At 42.9% G+C, this 23,453-nt stretch overlaps 1 protein-coding gene and 1 long non-coding RNA gene across 2 annotated transcripts in view; one reads left to right on the forward strand and one right to left on the reverse strand.

Moving 5' to 3' along the window:
- Positions 1-1,525: 1,525 nt before the first annotated feature.
- On the reverse strand, positions 1,526-13,189 carry LOC148686639 (uncharacterized). Its single transcript, XR_015948718.1, has 2 exons — positions 12,983-13,189; positions 1,526-1,632 (listed from the first exon to the last, which is right to left on the reverse strand). It is a non-coding gene; the product is annotated as an uncharacterized LOC148686639 (long non-coding RNA).
- Positions 12,273-23,453, forward strand: part of RAB14 (RAB14, member RAS oncogene family) — a 39,833-nt gene continuing 28,652 nt past the window's right edge. Inside the window, exon 1 of the mRNA XM_035113408.3 lies at positions 12,273-12,560. The gene's annotated coding sequence lies outside the window, so the exon portion shown is untranslated. The remainder of the gene's footprint in view (positions 12,561-23,453) is intronic.

The following is a 23,453-nucleotide window of genomic DNA, read 5'->3' on the forward strand; positions in this document are numbered from 1 at the left end:
GTACAAAAGGGAAGTACATGGCACCTGGTACTCAGCATCTGGTGTGTCCTCAACTGAGTTAATTGGGCCTTCCAAGTAAGACTGGAACTGCCTATGCCCACTTACTATGCTCTGCCTATGCCAGGCATCCCCAAACTGCACCCCTCCAGATGTTTTGGCCTACAACTCCCATGATCCCTAGCTAACAGGACCAGTAGTCAGTGATGGTGGGAACTGTAGTCCAAAACATCTGGAGGGCCAAAGTTTGGGGATGCCTATGCTCTGGTTATCTCCCACTTGGGATTACAGTACTGCAATGTGCTCTACGTGGGGCTACATTTGAAGGTGACCTGGAAACTACAACTAATCCAGAATGTGGAAGCTAGACTGGCAACTGGGAGCGGCCGCCAAGACCACATAACACCGGTCTTGAAAGATCTACATTGGCTTCCAGTACATTTCCGAGCACAGTTCAAAGTGTTGGTGCTGACCTTTAAAGCCCTAAATGGCCTCGGTCCAGTATACCTGAAGGAGCGTCTCCACCCCCATCGTTCTGCCCAAACACTGAGGTCCAGCACCGAGGGCCTTCTGGCGGTTCCCTCGTTGCGAGAAGCCAAGTTGCAGGGAACCAGGCAGAGGGTCTTCTTGGTGGTGGCGCCTGCCCTGTGGAACGCCCTCCCACCAGATGTCAAAGAGAAAAACAGCTACCAGATTTTTAGAAGACATCTGAAGGCAGCCCTGTTAAGGAAGGCTTTTAATGTTTAATAGATTATTTTATTTCATTTTTCTGTTGGAAGCCGCCCAGAGTGGCTGGGGAAACTCAGCCAGATGGGCGGGGTATAAATAATAAATTATTATTATTATTAGTAGTAGTAGTAGTAGTAGTACCACCAGCTCAGCTGGGTGTACTTCTGAGTGAAATGTGTTACCTTATTAAAGGCAAGAAATTTCTATTTATTATTGTGTTTTATTACTGTTTTGCCCCAGGATCTGGTTGATGCACCTCTATCAGAATAGTTATGCAAACATCTGTTTTCTTGGGGTGAAGAATCTTTTGCAGACAGCTTTGAGAAAAATTGGATGTGGTGTTGGCACAATTCACTGTCTCTTTTTCAGAATGCAGGACATGGGGCTAGCAGCAGACGGCAGAAATCCAGCTGGTGTAAGATCTCCTAGTGCAGCTTCCCCAGGAAAAGCTCTGGCTGTTGAAGGGAGAGGCGCTGTGCTAGACGAAATAGCTGGCAACCCTTCCATGTGATTTTGCCAAGCAGGACAAAAGAAATGTCTAAAATAGTTTGGTATGCTTATGTATAAGAGTAGGCCATAACTGGAAGCCGCTTGAAAATAAAACTAGCACTTTCATAATTCCTAGAATGCTGGGGGCATATATACCTTTAAACCATAGTTTAATTTAAGTGTGATGTACAACCCACTATGTTGGCTTGGTTCTTTTTTTGTATGCTTTTTAAAAATCATTTGTAATATTTTGGATACTGAACCACATGATTTGAGTTCTGGGGAATGAACTGAGGACACATTCTCATTACTATGTATTAAATACATTTATGATCTCAAGAATGCTCATCACAAACAGGTCCAGTTTGCTGCAGCTAAGCTGGTCCAGATCTGGTCCGTGCATGGATGTTAGTTAATCTGGAACAAAAAGAACAGAGAGGTTTCTTGCATCTTTATACAAACAGATATATTATCCCTTAAGTTTTAGTGGACTGGAAGAAAACACTGTATCTGATCCATTAAGCATTATCGTCCCCTCTCTTCTAAAGACAGAGGGATAGTGTGGTATAGTGGTTGTACCAGCACCTTGGGGACCAAGGTTCATATCACAACTCTGCTGTAAAGCTCATTGGGTAACCTTATGCCAATCATCATTTAACCTTCCTCACAGGGTTGTTGTGAGGGTAAAACGGGAAGGTGGATAACCCTGTGTGCCAGTGCCACTAAGTTAATTGGAGGAAAGATGTGATATATATATATATATATATATATATATATATATATATATGAATGTAAAAATCGTGAAACTGTGTGTTCCACTTTTCTCCGTAACCGCTTGACCGATCATCCTGAAATTTTGACACAACGATCCAGGCCACTCCCCGAGCGTTGTTGGGGACAAAAATCCCTCAAATCACACACCTGGGCAGGTATAGACCTGGTTTTCCACCAAGTCAAACAGCGCCCTCAAGTGGCGTTATACCCTCCTCCACCCCTCCCTTCCTGTGAAATCTAAGCCACACCCACAAACCAAATGACATCATCAACCAAGCAACTGAAACACCAAGGCGGCCATTATCAGACCCCTAGGCTCCTAGGTCTCCACTAGGCAGGGGGGGGAGAGGGCGAGCGCCCGGATCGCAGGTCACACATTGCCAAGTGGAGGTAGGGGCCTGCCTGGCCAGTGAGCACTCAGGGCTGATTTCCTTCAGAATGGATAGGTTTGATCTTCTTGCAGTCCATGGGACTCTCAAGAGTTTCCTCCAGCACCATAATTCAATTATATAGCATACTGAAGCTCTATGACGGAAGTTACAGTAACCTTACTCTTTGCTTTCAGCCTGCTCAGATTGATTTCTACTCGGGTGCGGAGTTTCCCTTTGACAAAGTGTAGGATCATGGCAATGAAAATAATGAATAGAGTTGGGGCAATAACACAACCCTGTTAACACCTGATCCCACTGTGAATGGTTCACGTTGAGAGCGATTGTTGCTGTCATATTATCATGGAGGAGCCAAATGATGTTATTTTTTTTTTAATCTGGGCAGTCAATTTTGAGAAGGACAGTCCACAGGGCATTACTATTTACAGTGTTGAAAGCCTTAGTCAGGTCAATAAACGCCATATACAGGGGTTGGTTTTGCTCTCTGCATTTTTCTTGAAGCTGTCAAGTGGTGAAAATCATGTCCACTGTCCCCCCTAGAAGGCCGAAAACCAATCACTGGCCATTGTCAGGAAGTAAGCAATCACTGGCCATTGTCAGGTATCCTGGCAGAAAGGATTTCTGGTGTAGACAGCCTTCTTCTATTATGTATGTATGATGTTTTTGGGGGTTGGTCTTGAGCTACAGGGTGGGCAATTTCAAAAGTCTATATAAGGGCTTGAACACCATTGTTCTGGGTTCTTCCTCCCTTCTGCATGTGGTGAGTGAGGACCCTGTTGCAACAGTTCAATAAAGATCAGGCTTACTAGCTGCTTTACTTCTCAATATTCTCTGGTTTGCCTCTATTATTTTCTCCTACTGATAGGAACCCACTTAGGGACTTTATATGGGCTCTTGGATAGCCCATAAGGGAAAAGGAACAGATTTTGTTTACATCAACACACACCATGATTATAAAGAAAAAGGGATCCCTAAATATGCCAAAAGTATGGAGAGTGAGTGCAGCAATGTGTGACAGATTCACATGGGGGGGGGGAATTAAAATAGGGGAGGCATACATGTGATCTTGGAGCAAGTAGAACACAAAGACAGTGATTTGAGATCTGTGCCTTCTCCAAGAGTTAAGCTCCCCTCTTCAGAATCCTATGCTAGGAAGGCAACAGTCTCTCACCCATTCTTTGGTCTGTGATCCAGCAAAGGGAGGAGCGGTCCTTCAAATAACAGCTAAGAGGGGTTTCTGATAGGGTTCTGAGCTCACTTAGATAGAAAATTCAGGCTTTAAGTATAGTTTAAATCCAAGTAAACTCTAGGGAAATGGGAGAGGGCTTTGTTAGTGAGTGAATAACAAGACACCCACGTCCTTTGAATTGTTGTTTCTTCTGAATTCTTTGAATTATTGTTTCTGCACTATTCATAGAATGTAGAGTTGGAAGATACCCCAAGGGTCACCTAGTCCAAACCTTTACAAGAATCACAACCAAAGCATCCATGACTGATGGCCATCCAACCTCTGCTTAAAAACCTCCAATGAAGCAGAGTCAAGTTTTAGCATGGGAAACTACTATCCTGAATCTGATTCAAGCCTAAGCAACAATTTAAATCAACAGCAGAGTCTGTTGCCACAAACAGCTAAATACATGATGGTGCCATAACAGGCCTGGGTTTGAATTTGTTAGTATTGCTGAAACTCACTTGTGCATCCTATTTAAGCAATGGGGTCATCCTGTCCCTGTCCCCGTCCCTGTCCCCATCCCTGTCCCCCCGTGGTAATTGTCAGTAAAAAACAAGACATTGGAGAGAGGTGGAAAGATTTGAGTCACATCTCAAGCAAGGAAACAAGCAGAAACAAAGATCAGCAACAGGTGTTGAACATGTCTAGAAACAACAAAACTTATGTACTGGAGTTGAAAGCCCCAAGAAACCCATGAGCAGCAATTGAAGGAGAGGGAAGTGGTTTGATGAGGCCCTAACATTTTCTGTGAGATTAAAAGAATTTGCCACATGTCTAGCTCTTTCATCACATATACCACTTCCTCTTAGTTGCCTCAGGCACTCTGTGGTGGCTCATATGCACTGGGGACTATTTTCCAGGAACAGTCCTGGAATTACAAAAGCCATTGTTTTCCCATCACCAATCCCCTGACTCTGAGCCTTTTTCCCTTGGGGGTTCCCTTGGGGGTTCCTCAACTGGTGCCTCCCACCTCTCCAGATGGAGGATAGATTTGATTTTGTTTGCATTTTAATGAGAAACCACACAATTTGTACTTCTCAAATCAGTGTGTGAACTGACATGGCTGTCCTTCAAACTATGCATTTTCCCAAATTTTGCAATGCAAAAGAGTACAGATAAAGAGACATATCAAGAGAAAATTGCATAGGAATGCCTATATTAGTGAAAATAGCATATAAATATGCATTGTATTAGGAGAAAATGTTTGCAAAAAGATGTATATTAGTCAAAAGTGCATATAAAAATGTGTCTACACGAATATGCTAGTTAATTCTGATGCAAATTTTTAAGAAGAAACTTGCAATTTGCTGCAGAAATGCGAACTGAATTTAAGATTGAGAAAATGAGGAATGGAATTGACTACAGTGTGGGACTTACTTCCAAGAAAACATGCATTGGATCTGGTTGCATGGAACCATTCCACTGGGCCTTTTCTGTTTCACTCTTGTAAATCTGTTCAGGATTTAATCCTGTTCAGCCTAGCGGAGATATTTTCCACTGTGCTGTGTTTACAGAAGGCTCTGCCTTCCTCCTCCTCCTAGTCTTTTGAAGGTGTCTATGTGTCTCATAAAAATAAAAACTGACAGACTAAAGGCTGAAGCCATGCCCTAAGGAACACAATAGTGGCTGCATCAGTCCAATGGGGTTTTTTTGAGACAAAGGATATGTTCTTATCAAGACAGAATACGTTTGAAAGCTGTCTTTGTTTCACTTTGGCAAAATTAAGAGCAATAAAAACTTTTCTGTAGTGTAAGAGCTTAAGAAGAGTCCTGCTGAATAAGGCCAATGGCCCATCCAGTCCAGCAGCCTGCTCTCAGCATGCCAGTCAGCAGAGGATGAACACAATAGCACTCTCCTGTTCAAGATCTCCAGCAATTGCATACCCTCCAACTGCTCTCCGATGAAAATAGGGGTGTTCTATTCTACACCAGGAAGCTTCTCCCACGTTTGATCTTGCCACATACATAGATGTCATATACCAGGGGTGGCCAACTCCCAAGAGACTGTGATCTACTCACAGAGTTAAAAACTGACAGTGATCTACCCCCTTTTGGGGGGTTCAGGTCAAAGCTGTTGAGCTTTTTTTTAGGAAGGGAAGCCCTGTTTTTTTTTGGATTCATGTCAAACTTGTTGAGCTTCTTTTAGGACGGAGGAAGGCCCATTTCTTTAAGGGCTTCAGGTCTTAGTTGTTCAGCTTTTTTTTTTTTAGGGAGGAGGGAATTTTGGGGTGAGCTTTTTTTAGGGGAGCCAGTAATCTAGCAGTAATCTACCACAGACATCCAGTGGTCTACCAGTAGATCACGATCTACCTGTTGGATGTGCCTGTCATATACATACTGTACTGGTATATACACCTGCAGCCTTGAGCCAATTACAACCTCTCAGCTTAACCTTCCTCACAGGACTGTTGTAAAGAAAAAAATGCGTGAGGGAAGGGATAATGTAAAACACCTTCAACAGATAAATAGAATTTTAAAAAAAATAACTGTAAACTGCCTTGAGTCCCTGTCAGGGAAAAAGGCAGGAAACAACAATGGAAACTGTGAGAAAAATCAGGAACCTACCAGACAGTAAATCCTATTGAACTCAGTAGGGCTTACTGGTAGTTGTAAGTAAAAATGTTTAGGATTGCAGGGTAAGGCTGCCCAATCTTTACGCTATTTGGTGGGATTTAATTTCTTCATGTGCCAAATTTACGGTAGATATACAAAACTCTTTTCCTCAGCCCAAGTTTGGCTTTCATGATGTGTTTTTTCTGTTCTTTCTTTTCTACATTATATGCTCTCTCTTTATTGGGAAATACACTGTTTTTTTCTTTAAAAAATGTGTAGGGGTACTCTCATTTTCCTACTCATATTGAAATACTGCCCTTCAATGAGGCCAAACTTTGATTCACAAATTGTTTAGGGGTATGCGTACTCCTGCGTCCCCCCCGCCCAGGAAAAAGTACTGGGGAAATACGACTCTGCATTGCTATGTTTTGTAATTTTGAATGCGTTTTTTTCTTGTTTGTACTTTCAATTTTACATTAATAAAAAACCCTCATTTTTCCAAAATAGGTTGTAAATATATTTAGTGGCCTGCCTTTCTGTTCTGCAATCATTCTTTGTTTCATTTAGCATCCCTAACTCCAGCTACAGGCCTGCTTTTGATTCTGCTTACTGTACAGTATTTAGGAACTGGCCCAGTGATTGAAATGTAATCCCATAATGTGCTTGCCATGTGCCACAGTGACCAAAGGCTGCAACTTTTGTTGCTGCACATTTTTGTTTAGCTTGGCATATGTATGTGTTTAATTCTAAATCTTGCCACTTGAACCTCTTGGCTTCCCTAAACCCCAGCTTTTATTTTATTTTTCACTCTGTCGAAGCTGATACAGTTTCTTCTCCAGCCTTTCTGCTGTGGTGCATGGCTGCCCTCTAGCAGTGACAGAGATATATATACTGTATATATATTGCCGGAATCAATCAACCACAATACAACTGATAGTGATATCACATAATTGCCTCATTTTTTTCATATGATGTTTGGACACGTGGCTCACATCTCAAGCACCTCACAGGCTCTTCCTACCAGCTTGTGATTCCCTGATGGTGTTCTATCATATCTGCCAACACGTTACATTGTGTTGCTCCTTTGCGAGCTGATTTAGGAGCTGATTTTTGGGAGTGTTTCTGTGTGGTGCAGTGGATAGTGTGATGGAGTTGGATTGGGTTGATGAAGAAAGGAGGAAGGCCCAGGTTTAGATCTTTGTTTAGCTGTAGTGGGAAAGGATTTTGAGGCATCAAGGCTCACACCTGCAGAATCAACAAGAGGGCCCACAAACACAGCAGGGCTTGTTGTGTGTCATTTTTTGAAGTACTGTATCTAACGTCATGCACGTTACCATCAGAACGAGTACTGGTAAGGAGGTTATTTAAGACTAAAACATAATTGAATTGCTTCACCGCAAATAGTCAAGAAGATTATTGCAATTGTGCCCATTGTTTTCTGGAACTTATCTCTGATAACTCACTGCTGGTCACTATTCCCACCCCACCCCCATCTTTTAAGATACTGTATTTATTTATTTTCATGGAACAGAAGATAAATTTTGAGAAAAAAATTGTTACAACAGTAAACAACAAACAATTTGTCCTGGTAAAACTACAGACTTTTATCATGCCATGTGTTACAAGTTTCATTTGATTCCTCTAAGAGATCACGCCACATTTTCCCATGAGTGTTGGGTGGATTCCTGCCCAGTCTGAACAATTTATGTATTCAATAAACATTTGCCATATATATGGCAATATATGTGGCATATATATATATATATATATATATATATATATATATGTAAAAATAATGAAAGTGTGGGCTCCACTTTTCTCCGTAACCGCTTGACCGATCGTCCTGAAATTTTGACACAACAATCCAGTCCACTCCCAGAGTGTTATTAGAAATAAAAACCCACACACCTCACACCTCTGCAGGTAAAAACCTGTTTTTCAACAAAGTAAAGCAGCACCCTCAAGTGGATTTCCTCCCACAGTACACCCCCTCCCTTCCTGTGAAATCTACACCACGCCCACAAACCAAATAATGACATCATCAACCAAGCAACTGAAACCACCAAGGCGGCCATTGCCAGACCCCCTAGGCCCCTGCCAGACTGCTAGGCCCCCACTAGGCCTGGGGGGGAGGGAGAGGGTGAGCGCCCAGATCGCAGGTCGCAGCACGGCCTTTGTTTTATGTAGGCCCAGGGGGGGAGAGGGGGTGCCCGGGTCACAGGCTGCAGCACGGCCTTTGTTTTATGTAGCCCAATGCCAGGCTGCCAGACCCCCACTAGCCCCGTGGGGGGGGAACCCACAGCAACACACTTGGGGGCACGGCAAGGGGTTTTTACTTTAAAATTTAGCGGGCGTTGTGTGACATGCGAGGCTCCGGCGGCCATTTTAAGTCAGGGCAAACATGCCCCTTTTAACCTACGCTTTATATTATGACTGATGACTGATTGCAAGCCTATGCGTCGTAAAAAAAACAACCACACACTTTCTCTCCCCAGTTTAAGTCCTCAGATATTTGCAGTGGCCAACCCCCCCCTTTACAATCTCCTACCTTCCCCTTGCCACTTCCTGGGTTTTTTTATGGAACTGAACAGCTTGGGTGCTTCGGAACTCGCCTTCTGTTGCTACGGGGCTGTGGGTCTTCGCTATTTGATTTGACCCCCCCCCCGGTCGGGATTATTAAAGTAGTTCTCTAGGTTCTCTGGGTCACCTACTCCTAAATTAGAAAATCCAAATAACAAAACACACACACACACACAAAAAACCAAAACACACAACAATGCCCAAATCATACAATACCCACCAAAATAAATGACAACCCCAAAAATAAAATTAAACAATAATAACTTCTGCTTCTCATGTTCTTATTTCAAAAATTTTCCATCTAAATAAATAAAAATGTTCACTATGCATGTGCAGGGGCCAATGTATGGCAATACAGAGGGGACGGGACAACACACCCCAGGGGAAACAGAGGGAAGGATGTCCTACCGAAACACAGGGATGAGCCAGGGGTTGGAAGGAGGAGGGGTGGGATACGTCATGGATCGGGACAGGGTGGGGGGAATCACAGGGATGACCCACAGCAACGCATGGCTGGGCCAGCTAGTATGTTATAAAAGAAATATGAATTGTGTTTGCCCTTTGCTGGTCACTATTTTTGAGAATTGGGAATGCTTTGTTCTAATTTACTAGTTTGAGTTAGATAGAGTTGTCATTCTTCAGGATTTTTTTATCAGGATGATTGGTCCATCACCACAACATACTCTTTTTGAAGGGACCTTCAGGATTATATTCCAACTCTGAAGAGCTTCTACCAGTCAGTGTAAACAATACTGAATTAGATGGGTCAATGGTCCGACTCAATGTAAGGCAGCTTCCTCTGTCTCTCTCCCTCTCTGTCACTCCAGCCAGGTCAGTTTATATATACAGTAGTTGAATCCCTGGCAGTTGGAGTTAGAGGACACCATCACCTTGCTGGTAACAAACTCCAAATTATTTTTAATATGATTTGAGCTTTTCAGTTTCCATGCTTATTCAGTATCTAGCTATAGCCTGAAACCCAAACAATACATTATGATAAATTTGTGGCACCCCCTTCTCCCTTGCACATAGAAAATTAGTAGGTCAGGGAGTGCCTAGGTCAAATCACATCACTTTGAGAGATAGCTTTCTATGTGGACTTTTTTGGGGGGGGAATGGAGGAATATTCATGGACCCTTTTTTGGGTCCATGCGCCACATAATAGCCCTTAATTCAAGGCATCAGGTAAGCAAAACTGCCTTCTTTTAATTATTTTTGAGACTGGAAGCAAGTACAAAATGGATTTTCTATCTCCCAGTTAATTAGCACCCAGAAAACAAAGACTGCTAGCAGGCATCCCCAAACTCCAGCTGTTTTGGGACTACAACTCCCATCATCCCTAGCTAACAGGACCAGTGGTCAGGGATGATTGGAATTGTAGTCCCAAAACAGGAGGAGGGCCGAGTTTGGGGGTGCCTATGCTAGAGGATGAAAAAGCACTAATTAACAGGCTCCTTTTGGATTTTTTGGGGTGGAAGAAAAAGGAACAAAATTGTGATGACTGGGACTGAAGATTGGGAAAACACTGCCAAACAGATTGAGAAATAACTGGATATTATATTGGCACACAGCTAGATGTTATCCTGGAGCGTATATTTTGAATATAGTGGTAGCTTGGTTTATGAACTTAATCCGTTCCGGAAGTCTGTTCTTAAACCAAAACCATTCTTAAACCGAGGTGTGCTTTCCCTACCCTGTTTTCCTGAAATTAAGATATACCCATAAAATAAGCCATAGCAGGATTTCTAAGCATTTGCGCAATATAAGCCATATCCCGAAAATAAGACATAGTGATAGGCGCAGTTCTGGAGGGTGTCAGGTAATGAGGCCTCCCGCCGCTGGTGTCCTTCCACCGTTTGGATTCTGTTCTTAGACCGAGGTAAAGTTCTCAAACCGGGACACTATTTCTGGTTTTGTGGAGTTTGTAAACTAAATCATTCTTAAACTGGACTGTTCTTAAACCGAGGTACCACTGTACTTTGAATAATCTTTATACAGTATACATAATTGGTAGTTGGAGAATTGGAAGCCCTTATTATTTCTTATCTCTCTTTCTTCCATGACTTCTTCTGCTAACTATATTGTTTTCTTCTTTGATGTTTCCTATTTTGGATTAATGACGATATACACAAGAAGGTAATGGATGGAAGATAGAGGGCCCTGTGTGAGGGACAGGGTAGAAAGGATATGTGAAGGTGGGAGGCTGGGGTGAAAAGGGGGAAGCTCCCAAATGGGGAGTGTGAGCACTCACCCTTCTCGTGTGGAATAAAAGTTAAGACACAGCCTTGATAGAGGGCTTTGTATTCTACTTCGTCATCATCATATTTCTCTTCTTCTCTCTTTTCTCTCTGCTTTATTTTAATTTAGATTAGTTTGGCGTTAATTGTATTCTCTGTTGAAAACTTTCAATTAAAAAAAAATTGATTTTTTTTTTAAAAGCTGCATTCTTAGGTTGATGTGCAGACCAGTGAGGGTGGGGGTGTCTGCACATGATTCCTGTACTGTAATATGATTTGTTTCCCTGCAATGAACTCCTGTTCACTGAATATGTGATTTTATAATTGTTACAGCATTGCTGTGATTTGGAGTTGTTACAAGCATTGCTGCAATTGTTTTATTGCGTTGGGTCACCTTTTGATCTTATACTTTTTACTGATATGCTGCTTTATAGTCATCTTCTCGTTTCTTTATAAAATGATTATCAATTAATGTTGAAATAACCTCTGGTTGAAAACGCATGTGCGTTTTAAGGCCGAAATTCAACCTGTAAAGCTGGCACAGGAAAAAGTTTAACCCGTTGAATTCCTGCCTACTGGGCCTCCAAGTCCAGTGCGTGAGTAGAAATGTGTCAGTTCTTATAGGGGAGGGGCTCCTCCTCCCCCCCACAGTCGAGGAGGATGATTTTGGGGCGTGTGTGTTTGCGGAGGCTGATGGGTCGGGATGTGACCAGCGAGAGGAGCCAACGAGCTCTATAGCGCAGCCTTCGCTGACGAGCCGATTTAGGTCTAAGATGCGCCCGGCCACTTCGCGCGTCGTTCGTAAGAGCGCATGCTCCCAAACAATGAAAGAAAAATCCTCCCAAAGGAAACACCGAGACTCTCCTATCATTTTGTTTTTTTAATGCGTGCGCGCAGGCACTTGGCTGTGCGCACGCGCACCCGTCGCGCCTCCCCGAAGGTCAATCTTTCTTTCTCCCAAAAAAACACCACACCCCTTTTCCCGCTCCGCCTCTTCTCCCCCGGCTACTTCGGTGATTGGTCCCTTTCCTGGTTATCACTGTCAACGGAACTCTTTTTTTTAAAATAACTCCTCTCATTTTTATTTTCTGGGTTGGCATCAGTCGCCCGCCTGTACTATTTCCGCCTCCTCCCCTGCCCTGCTTGAGTGAGGCGATTTTGTGCGGGTGTGTGGGGTCGGTTTTTTTGCGACAGGACGTTGCGGCTCTTCTTCCCACCGCCCCCTCCCCTCCCTCCGTTAGTGGGCGGGGAAACCCCGTGTAAGGGGTGGCCGCCATCTTGGATAGAGTGTGTTATGCGAGCGGATTGAAAGGAGAAGAGGAGGGGCAGTGGCAAGTGGCAGTAACAGCAGCGAGGGACGAGTGGGGGTGGGGGAAAAGAAAGAAAGGAGAGGAGCTCGCTGCGCGCGCGCAAACACAAACCCCCACCTCCCCACCCACAATACCCAGAGCACGCGTAAGGCGGTGGTGGGGCCGGCGCCAGACCGAGTCTCGAACCCGGAACGAGAAGGGGAGGAGACCTCCCTTGTTGCTGCCGCCACAGCCGGAACCAAGCTGCCCAGTCACCAGTCCCTCGGACCCAGGTAGGTTTGTCGAGGCCTAGCCGGGTTTCAAGGCCCAGCGCGGGGTTGCCTGGCAACCGGAGGCGGGATGGGGGGGACGCACATAAGCAACTTGACCCCTCCCTCTTTTTCCTGGGTGGTGGTGAAGGGGGGCGGGGGGGTCTTTTGAGGGAAGGGTCTTGAGGGCGGCTAGGCCTCCTCCTCCTCCTCCTTTGTATTGCGTGTTAGACGCCTGCGGGTGCCCAGGCCTCCCCTCCCTGTTTACCGCTTTGCAGGTGGGCCCACCACACCCTGCTCCAGAGCAAGAGGAAAGGGGGAGGCCTCCACCCGTGCAAAACCGCCCCTCACGTTTGCCTCCCTTGGAGATGTGCCCTTTTCCTCTCTAACTTGTTTGGGCTTTTACTGTCCAGTGGGATTGAAAGACTTCCCGCCCCCGGGCCTACCTGTGCATGTTTATTCGGGTGTTGCTCTTGCACGGGTGTTGCCCTCCCGGATAGGGTGGGCTGGATCCGGACTTGGTCATGTTCAGAGTAAACCCCACCATAATCCTGCGGGGCTTCAGCATCGTTGATTTCAATTGCCAGCTTGAGTACGATAGGCCTGAGTTAGGGGGAGGATGTGAAGAAAGAGCCCTGCTGGATGAGGCCAAGGGAGGCCTATGTAGCCCAGCCTCTCCTTCTCACAGGGTATAAGGGGATGCTTCTGGGAAGCCTACAAGCAGAGTCCGAGTGCAACAGCCCTCATTCCCTCTTGTCATCCCCAGCAACTGGTGTTCAGAAGCATACTTGCTCCCAAGAGTAGGAAAGGAACATAGCCATTGATAATCCTACCTTTCATAAATGTGCCTAATCCTCTTTTAAAGCCAACTCAAGAGGCCACCACTACCTCTTGAGGTGAGAATTCCATAGTTCAGCTCTGGGCTGTGTGAAGAAATGATTTTGTTCTGCTCTGTCTGGACTTTCCCAATACTTAAGTTCTAGTATTTTAAGAGAGGGCGAAAGACTTCCTCTCTATCCGTTTTCTCCACCTCAGCCTTTGTAAGGAGTGAAGATGCATATCCCACTGGGCTCAATGAGCCTTCTCTCCCCACACCTCTGTGCAAAAATAAAATAAAATAAGGGTTGCAGCCTAACATGGCCACTCCTGGCTTTAACATTCTAAATGTTCCTCTGTGTGGTTTTTGCCTCTTCCATTACACAAATTCTAAGTTGTTGAGCTATGTATCTCAAACATTGATAAGTGCCTTGTAGAGTGAATACTGCTGCTACTTGGGAGTGTGGTGCTCGCCTGCGTATATTGGTGGATGGTCTTTATTCCCATGGAATCTAGGTGTATTGTTAAGTGTAACTGCCCTATTAGAGGGTGGAATATGTTTGCATGTAGCTTATATAGGCCTATTTTCTTGCAGGTGGCAAGGAGGGAAAATATAGGAAAGTGGGTGGCAGAAAAAGAGAGAGAAAGGAGTATCCCCACCAATCTTTTCTTTTTGTTGTGGCCTGTTTTGGCTCTGGGTTTACCAATTGCCATTGTACAGGCTCTGGAAGATTACTTCTGAGCACTTCACAGAAAAAAGGTTGCTCAACTTTTTCTTATTTGAATTCTTTATGTGGGTCTTGAGGTCAGCCCATCTCTAAGTCTAAGGGGATAATATGACAAAAATCCAGTAGATGTGTATCTGATTTGTATGCAGATTAATGATAGGTGCTTATTTCTATAACAATTTTGTTATATGGACCTGTAAGTGCCAGGGTGTGTCTGAGGCACACAATGCTTGAAAAGGCATTGTGGAAAGGCCTGTTATGCAAATGCGTAAGACAGGCATTGCAAACATTGCATTCTGTTTGTATGTGTGTGTGTTTCATGCATGATGTTTTAATACATGGTGATAGTCTCTGTGATAATGAGAAAAGCTTGTGTGCCTTTAACTTGCACATTTGTACAGTTATATGCGCTCGGAATCTATTATGCTGGGAAACATGTGCAAATTTCCCTTGTTTGTTATCTAGACACCCTGCGTATCCATGCACACATACACACAATTTATAGCTGTGTAAAAGTACTCATTATGTGCTAGTTGTATTATGCTGGCATACAACACAGTGGAGAATGTGCAATTTATTTGTGGCTTGAATAACAAACAGAAAATGTCTGAGATAGCATGCTTGGGCTGCAGTCCTATACCCACTTACCTGGGAGTAAGCCCAAATGAACTTAATTGGAATAGATTTGCATAGAATTGAACTGTTCAATTTGGTGCTGAACTTAAAAGGATACCAAGTGGCAGTATGTGCATCATTTACTAGTGCTCTAATGTTCAGTTTAGGTGGTGCAATGCTTACTATATAATTAACTGTAGTAGTACTTCCTCAGTAAGAGAAATAGCAGATTATGTGCTTCTGTTTCTTAATGTGTAGGATGAACTGGGTGCATTCCTCCCTCTCTCATACTGTATGTAAACATTAGATCCTTAATGAGGGATAGGCTGTGCTTGTTTATACACTCACTTTTTCCTATGAGCATTCAGGGTGAATGTAAGTAAGCCTTTAATATGTACACTTTATGTTGAAATTGACATGGCAGTTGGCCTTTGCTAATAATGAAAAGCAATAATTATCTCTTCATATTAGAGAGCAAATATTTGCTTTATGGTTTTGTATAGTTAGAAAAAGAGTTTAATGTTGCATGGGGAAATCCTGGAATATATTTTCTCCCTATCAGCAGGGTCTTTTAGAAAGCTCCATAGAAGGGAACTCACTAAAAAGTTTGATTTATGGTTGCTAAGGCATCCCCTCTATGTGGGACAAGAAGCTACAGTTAGAACTGGATATGGAACAACTGATTGGTTCAAAATTGGGAAAGGAGTACGACAAGGTTGTATATTGTCTCCCTGCTTATTTAACTTATATGCAGAATTCATCATGCGAAAGGCTGGACTAGATGAATCCCAAGCCGGAATTAAGATTGCCGGAAGAAATATCAACAACCTCAGATATGCAGATGACACAATCTTGATGGCAGAAAACGAGGAGGAATTAAAGAACCTTTTAATGAGGGTGAAAGAGGAGAGCGCAAAATATGGTCTGAAGCTCAACATCAAAAAAACCAAGATCATGGCCACTGGTCCCATCACCTCCTGGCAAATAGAAGGGGAAGAAATGGAGGCAGTGAGAGATTTTACTTTCTTGGGCTCCTTGATCACTGCAGATGGTGACAGCAGTCACGAAATTAAAAGACGCCTGCTTCTTGGGAGAAAAGCAATGACAAACCTAGACAGCATCTTAAAAAGCAGAGACATCACCTTGCCGACAAAGGTCCGTATAGTTAAAGCTATGGTTTTCCCAGTAGTGATGTATGGAAGTGAGAGCTGGACCATAAAGAAGGCTGATCGCCGAAGAATTGGTGCTTTTGAATTATGGTGCTGGAGGAGACTCTTGAGAGTCCCATGGACTGCTAGAAGATCAAACCTATCCATTCTTAAGGAAATCAGCCCTAAGTGCTCCCTGGAAGAACAGATCGTGAAGCTGAGGCTCCAATACTTTGGCCACCTCATGAGAAGAGAAGAATCCTTGGAAAAGACCCTGATGTTGGGAAAGATTGAGGGCACTAGGAGAAGGGGAAGACAGAGGACAAGATGGTTGGACAGTGTTCTCGAAGCTATGAACATGAGTTTGACCAAACTGCGGGAGGCAGTGGAAGACAGGAGTGCCTGGCGTGCTATGGTCCATGGGGTCACGAAGAGTCGGACACGACTAAACGACTAAACAACAACAACAAGGCATCCCCATTTACCCTGCTTACATGTAGTTTTTTTCTTCTTCCACTGAAATGGCTGCTTTCTAATGAAAAACTCAAAAGAAATCTCATTGAACTCGGATTCTAAGAAATCATGCTCATGTGAAATCTTTTAAGTTAGTTTCAGGAACCTCAACGAACACAAAAAAAGAAACAAACAAGAATTGTCATCTGTGCATCCTAGATGTGTGTGTATCCTGGAGTGAGACTGTGTGTTTGTGTGAGAATAGCTTCCCCCTGTATTTGCCTTTCCATGGGAGATCGGCCTTAAACTGCATTTTAGGGAAACCATGTCAGACGCAATTGCTTGTGCCTCCATCTTGATGTCTGCTTAGAAATGGAAATGACTGCATGTATTTTAATTTAGTTGGTAATGAGCGTCTTGATTTGCACACAACACTAAGCCATAGTTTATTAAACTCTGATTTATTAAACCATGGCTTAGCAATGGTCTGCCAATTAACTACAAGTTGAAGCCTTTATTTGTTATTGGCTTACAAACCTAATGTTAGGTGTGAACAGCAGGATTTTTTTTGTCCATTCCACGCTAGCTAAAGGCATGAGGTAAGAGCAGTGGTAAGCCATGGTTTGTTCAATCATCTGTGGGACAACTCGTGGTTAACTTGTTTTGTTAGCTAAGGCGTTAGTGAACCGTGGCTTAGCATTATGTACAAACGTGGCCAGTGCTAGAGAGTTCATATTTTTTCCTATGCTGAGGTATGTGCTTTGGATTCATAACATTTATACTGGATCATAAACTTTCTAAAAGGACAGTAGTGCTGTTACCACAGTGGCCCTGCTTTTATACAGAGTTCTAATCCAAGACTGCTTTTTAAGCACAATTGAGAGTAAATTACACTGAGCCAGTGTTAGAAACTGAGATATGAAAGCTAGGAGCTAAATGGCACCTTAAACCTTGATTATGGGCGCAAGAAGAGTTTGGATTTGATATCCCGCTTTATCACTACCCTGAGGAGTCTCAAAGCGGCTAACCTTCTTCTTTTCCCTTCCTCCCCCACAACAAACACTCTGTGAGGTGAGTGAGGCTGAGAGACTTCAGAGAAGTGTGACTAGCCCAAGGTCACCCAGCAGCTGCATGTGGAGGAGCGGAGACACAAACCCAGTTACCCAGATTATGAGTCCACCGCTCTTAACCACTGCACCACACTGGCTCTCAACAGCAGAATGTCTAGGCGCACTTTTTTTATAACAAGAACACGAAGCTGAAAATGAATGAGTGGCTGGAAGTGGGGAAGCAGAAAAGGTCCTCCTTTCCTTTCACTCTGCAAACAAACCCTGGATTCTCTCTATACCTCCTTTCCTTCATAAAAATATATCTTTTTGGCACCACAATTAAAACATATTAAATGCCTATACAACTGATGGCAGAGACACCCACCTTGAGTGTCTAGTTCACAAACCTAAGACTTAAGGGTCCTTCAATGATCCCACTCCAAAATTTGTTTTGATTTTAAGCATCACTGTTAAAGTCTGAGGCAGATAACACTTTAATATGCACTACTTAAATTATAACTAACTGGCTAGTATATTTCAAATTAAATGTTTTACTTGGGAGGAAGCCCCATTGAACTTGGTTGGGATTTACTTCTGAGTAACAGTGGCAATTTTAATCTGAAATCTTAGGCGCAGTACTGCACCCAGAACTCAGAAACTGCTCGTGTTCATGAAAGTCTCTTGTCACAAAATACGCCTAGAACAATGGGAGTTTAGAACACTGCAGCCATTTCAGTGGAAGAAAAAAAACTGCATGTAAGCTGCATTGAGCTAGGTAGGACTTGAATAAGAATAGAGCTGCAAGTTGATTTAAGAGTATAAAGGTAAAGAGACCCCTGACCATTAGGTCCAGTCGTGGCCGACTGGGGTTGCGTGCTCATCTCGCATTATTGGCCGAGGGAGCCGGCGTATAGCTTCCAGGTCATGTGGCCAGCATGACAAAGCCGCTTCTGGCAAACCAGAGCAGCACACGGAAACGCCGTTTACCTTCCCGCTGTAGAGGTTCCTATTTATCTACTTGCACTTTGACGTGCTTTCGAACTGCTAGGTTGGCAGGAGCTGGGACCAAGCAACAGGAGCTCACCCCGTCACAGGGATTCAAACCGCCGACCTTCTGATCAGCAAGCCCTAGGCTCAGTGGTTTAAGCTACTGCGCCACCTGGGTCCCTGATTTAAGAGTATAGGAAAACATTATTTCAAGTAATACTTGCTGCTTGAAATTTCTTAAGTTACACATTGGCCACACCCTAAGCTGCAGTTTAATGTAAAACTATGTATTGTCCTGTGCCACTTCCATCACACAGGTGGAAGGTTCATATGCTGGAATGCTCCTTCACATGCACCTATTCTTTCTCCCCTTCCCCTTTCCCATTGAAAAATAGCATGTCCTCTCCCAAAGTGGTTTAATGTGGACACAGGTTTTACAGTCTCAAAGAGAACAATGTCTGTGATGTATGCACATGTTGCCAGAATCTTCTGCCAAACAGAATGCAACAGATGAATGTATTCTTTCCTGAGGTGTAAGTCAGTCAAAACATACTTGCACGCTGTGGGAATCTTAATTCACATTTCTTCAACAGCTCTGATGTGTGTATCATAGAATCATAGAGTTGGAAGAGACCACAAGGGCCATCCAGTCCAACCCCCTGCCAAGCAGGAAACACCATCAAAGCATTCCTGACAGATGGCTGTCAAGCCTCCGCTTAAAGACCTCCAAAGGAGGAGACTCCACCACACTCCTTGGCAGCAAATTCCACTGTTGAACAATCCTAATGTCAGGAAGTTCTTCCTAATGTTTAGGTGGAATCTTCTTTCTTGTAGCTTGAATCCATTGCTCCGTGTTCGCTTCTCTGGAGCAGCAGAAAACAACCTTTCTCCCTCTTCTATATGACATCCTTTAATATATTTGAACATGGCTATCATGACACCCTTTAACCTTCTCTTCTCCAGGCTAAACATACCCAGCTCCCTAAGCCATTCCTCATAAGGCATTGTTTCCAGGCCTTTGACCATTTTGGTTGCCCTCCTCTGGACACGTTCCAGCTTGTCAGTATCCTCCTTGAACTGTGGTACCCAGAACTGGACACAGGTCTGGTACTATTACTTCCCTTGTTCTAGATCAGGCATCCCCAAACTTCGGCCCTCCAGATGTTTTGGACTACAATTCCCATCATCCCTGACCACTGTTCCTGTTAGCAAGGGATCATCGGAATTGTAGGCCAAAACATCTGGAGAGCTGCAGTTTAGGGATGCCAGATCTAGATGCTATACTCCTATTGATGCAGCCCAGAATTGCATTGGCTTTTTTAGCTGCTGCATCACACTGTTGGCTCATGTCAAGTTTGTGGTCTACTAAGACTCCTAGATCCTTTTCACATGTACTGCTCTCAAGCCAAGTGTCACCCATCCTGTATTTGTGCCTTTCATATTTTTTTTGCCCAAGTGTAGGGCAATTTCTCTCTGTTAAAATTCATCTTGTTTTCTTTGGCCCAGTTGTTTCATATATATTCAGAATATATACAGCTCCTTTCAACCACTTGTCAAAGATAGTGGGAGTTGTAATCCCACAATGTCTTGAAGGGCTACAGTTTACTTGTGTGTGTGTACAAGTGTGCTCTTCTCCAGGAGTTAATGACTTGATTTGGATTTCATGGTAAACCCTGAAAGGGTTTGTGCATTCTTGCTGCAACTGCAGGGAGGAGCTTTCACTTCCGTTTTTGATTAACCACAGTTTAGAGTCCAAACTCTAAATGGTGGTTAACCTTAACTGTGATTTGTTGGAACTACAAGTGAGTTTCATAAACAACATTTTGATGTTGGCTTGTTACAAATAAATCATAGTTAATCTGGTTGCATTTGGGAGACAAATGTTAAGCTGTGCTTAATTAAAAGAAAATGGAAGTGAAAGCTTCCAGTTTATTCATTGTAGCTGTGCTAGAGGGGGAAATGCAGGAACCTAAGCTTGTTCCTGTTGCAATAATAATTATATCCTGACAACCTAAAGTAGCCAAAAAAATAAAAAAATAAAAATGCCACTGTATTTATTAGCAGCCATAAGGGTACAGCACCAGGTAATAGTTAAAAATCACCTTAGATCATGGATATGTTCCTCAAAATTCCTCAGTACAGTAATTATAACAGTCACGACTACAGTTTTTGCTCATTATAAGGCTGTGGTCATAGTAAAATCCCCTTGAATTCAATGGGTTTCAGTCCTATTTGGTCAGGTAAGAATCCCCAGTAATGTTAACTGGGATAAAAAATTGGACATGTTTGAGGCCTTTGTTACACATTCATTCAGTATTTGCTTTGTTTTGCAGTATTTGTTAATGACTGACCTGGAAACAAAAGTAGGCTATTGATTTAGCCTATTAACTGAGGGTGGCTCCTTTGAAGAGGGATAGTGTTACTGTTGGTAATTAAAGGATGACCACTAGGATTGCTTTATAAGGTAAAGGTAAAGGGACACCTGACCATTAGGTCCAGTCGTTACCGACTCTGGGGTTGCGGCGCTCATGTTTAAAAGACAATCTTATGTATGAAACTGAATAGTGGCCCAAAGATCAATTAATGCAGATGTTCCTAAATTGTGGCTTATGAGCTTCATTCAGGTGGTCTGTGAATGTTCATAGTGATTTTCAGTTTTATTTTTATTGTTTCTTATATTGTATTTTTTGTTACAGGTAGGTAGCTGTGTTGGTCTGAGTCGAAGCAAAATAAAAAAATTCCTTCAGTAGCACCTTAAAGACCAACTAAGTTTATATTTTGGTATGAGCTTTCGTGTGCATGCACACTTCTTCAGATACACTGTATTTTTTGTGTTACAATTTAAATTCTGTGGAATTTCAGTTCTCATACAATAAAATGCAATACAGTAGTACCTCTACTTATGAATGTTTCTACTTATGAATGGAGCTCTGTCTGCCATCTTGGATGCGGTTTAGATAGGATTTTTTCTACTTACGATTGGGATTCAACTTACAATTTTTTTCTACTTAACAATGTGCGTTTGGAACGCATTAAATTCGTAAGTAGAGGTACCACTGTATAAGAAATGAAAATAAAAAATCAATTGAAAACCATACAGCATCTAACACAACACATTAAAATTGTTACAATGTACATAAAAATCATTAAATGGTCTGCCAAGACCCTCGGCCATTTTCAAGAGGTCCATGGGGGAAACAAGTTTGGGAGCTCCTGATTTAGTGCTTATGAGTGCAACTCAGAAGCAAAAAGGTGTAGGTATGTATGAAACAGAAGATGCTTTTGAAGATTTTTCCTGTACCAAGTTATTTTGATAATCTTCAGAGTTGGTGTTTATTTGTCTTGTGAGTGACTGCTGCAAAAAGTTAACAAAACCAAGTGTCATATGATACTCCCAATACGGACTGGCCTCAGTTGGTGTCATTCATAAATACAGCAGACTGTCATGTGTAGCAATAAAACACTGACTTCGCTGTGGTATAGTGCTCATGCTCTTCAGTGCAAAATTGATGAATTCAAATCAGGTGATGGAACAGGATCTTTTGCTTAGTAGCTGAAGTTTGCTCTTGGGGGAATGTCTGAGTAGAAATTGAGGATGACATAAGAGCAAACTTTGAAGTTGCTGGTTTATCATAGCTATACAGTGGTACCTTGGTTCTCAAATGCCTTGGTTCCCAAACACCAAAAACCTGGAAGTAATTGTTCTGGTTTTCAAACGTTTTCCGGAATTTGAATGTCCGATGTGGCTTTCGACTATTGTTTCCGGGGTACTTGCACCACTCAGAAGTGCACCTTGGTTTTCGAACATTTCGGAAGTCAAATGGACTTCTGGGATGGATTAAGTTTGGTGATTTTGTTTTTGCTATTTATTTTGCATTTTTGGTTTTGAGGCTTTTTTGGTTAATTTGTTTTTGTGACTGTGTGGAAACCAGTTCAGCTACTGATTAATTAATTAATTGTGTGACTGTCAAAATGAATAAAAGCCCCCCATCCAAACAATGACTTATCATCAGTGCAGGTAAGGAAAAAAAGTAATTTTACTTTTTATCATCTGCAATGCTTCCTTATTTATTTTATAGTACAATACATTGATTTTTGCTTTCATTTTATGGATCAGTGGTCTCGTTAGATAGTAAAATTCATGTTAAAGGGCTGTTTTAGGGGTTGTTTTTAAAAGTCTGGAACGGATTAATCCGTTTTGCATTACTTTCTATGGGAAAGCGTGCCTTGGTTTTGGAACGGACTTCCGGAACAGATTAAGTTTGAGAACCAAGGTACCACTGTAAGTGATCCAGCAGTTGTACATTCTAGTATTATGTCTATGAGAGGGTATCCCATTTTAAATTATTGCTGGTACCTTCTTCCAGCATTCTAAACTCCGAGAAAAGGACCCCTTTCTGCCTCTCCACTTCCAGCCACTCTGAAGACTGTAAAAGAGACCCTCTTAAGAATATTAGGGGGGCTGGCAGGGGAAGCATGGCTTTGCTTTTTGCAGTCTTCAGATGAGGACTAGATTATGTGAAAAATGAATATAAGATTTTAGCTGCAGTTCATTCATTTTCAGCTTTGTATTCTTGTTATAAAAAAGTACACCTAGACGTTTCATTGGTGTGCATATAACCTAGGTTTAAGGTGCCATTAGCTCCTAGCTTTCAGTTTCTAACACTGCTACTTCATTCTTTTTTTCCTTAACAGTCCGCAGCAAAGGAGATACTGCATTCTCCTTGGACAATTTTAAACTTATTTCAGCAATACATTATACTGGGAGGGGGAGAGCTTACTTATCTTACTCATAGATCTTTTATTGCTGTAGCTCACATGAATGTGCTCCCCATGGTGACATTAGCGACAATTGAAGTTTGCCAGGGTTTCCCCTTCCTTCCACTCACAGTTGTGGTTAATTCTTTTATGGGGGGGGGGATGAAATGGATGGCATGTTTAGGTGAGGGTGAAGTGTCTGGTGGCTTCTTCCACCCAAATTGTATCCTTATCTCCCCCCAAAGGAGCCTTGATTGACCCCCTACCCCTTCCGCAACCCCTTCTCCAGTAAGAGAGGGATACAGGTGGTATAGCGAAGGGTGGGGGGAAGATAGAGAAATAGAGGGAATTGTGGGGTCACAG

Source organism: Zootoca vivipara, chromosome Z2 (assembly GCF_965207765.1).
Source record: "Zootoca vivipara chromosome Z2, rZooViv2.hap1.1, whole genome shotgun sequence".
Lineage (NCBI taxonomy): Eukaryota > Metazoa > Chordata > Lepidosauria > Squamata > Lacertidae > Zootoca > Zootoca vivipara.